Source organism: Papaver somniferum, unplaced genomic scaffold (assembly GCF_003573695.1).
Source record: "Papaver somniferum cultivar HN1 unplaced genomic scaffold, ASM357369v1 unplaced-scaffold_123, whole genome shotgun sequence".
Taxonomy (NCBI): domain Eukaryota; kingdom Viridiplantae; phylum Streptophyta; class Magnoliopsida; order Ranunculales; family Papaveraceae; genus Papaver; species Papaver somniferum.
The window spans coordinates 8180360-8181431 of NW_020621381.1; positions in this window are offsets into that span (position 1 = coordinate 8180360).

The following is a 1072-nucleotide window of genomic DNA, read 5'->3' on the forward strand; positions in this document are numbered from 1 at the left end:
CACATTTCGTTATAAGTCGGAAATTGATTTCTGAGACTAAACTGTAAACTAGATAAACTACTCTTTAACATAAAAAGTTTGAAAAATGTATTGTAATTACAATTAATATGTTCTAAGGCAATACGTCTAGTAAAAATTGCATTTCTATGTACGTTGATTCAAGAAAATATGAAGGAAGTCAAATTTCACAATATAAGAAAGATGAAATACCATGCAAAACTAATCCAAATCCTAACAAATTTAATCTATCTTGAATCAAATAGAAAGACAAAGCCAACACAAAAAGAAAGAGTTCATAAAAATGTTGAATTTTATATACGTTAACTCTAAAAAGTCTACACATTTCGTTATAAGTCGGAAATTGATTTCTGAGACTAAATTGTAAACTAGATAAACTCATCTTTAACAGAAAAAGTTTGAAAAATGTATTGTAGTTACAATTAATATGTTATAAGGCAATACGTCTAGTAAAAATTGCATTTCTATGTACGTTGATTCAAGAAAATATGAAGGAAGTCAAATTTCACAATAGAAGATAGATGAAAGACCATGCAGAACTAATCCAAATCCTAACAAATTTCATCTATCTTGAATCAAATAGAAAGACAAAGCCAATATAAAAAGAAACAGTTCATTAAAATGTTGAATTTTATATAAGTTAACTCAAAAAAGTCTACACATTTCGTTATAAGTCGGAAATTGATTTCTGAGACTAAATTGTAAACTAGATAAACTCATCTTTAACGGAAAAAGTTTGAAAAATGTATTGTAATTGCAATTAATATGTTCGAAGGCAATACGTCTAGTAAAAATTGCATTTCTATGTACGTTGATTCAAGAAAATATGAAGGAAGTCAAAATTCACAATAGAAGAAGGATGAAAGACCATGCACAACTAATCCAAATCCTAACAAATTTCATCTATCTTGAATCAAATAGAAAGACAAAGCCACCACAAAAAGAAAGAGTTCATAAATATGTTGAATTTTATATACGTTAACTCAAAAAAGTCTACACATTTCGTTATAAGTCGGAAATTGATTTCTGAGACTAAACTGTAAACTAGATAAAC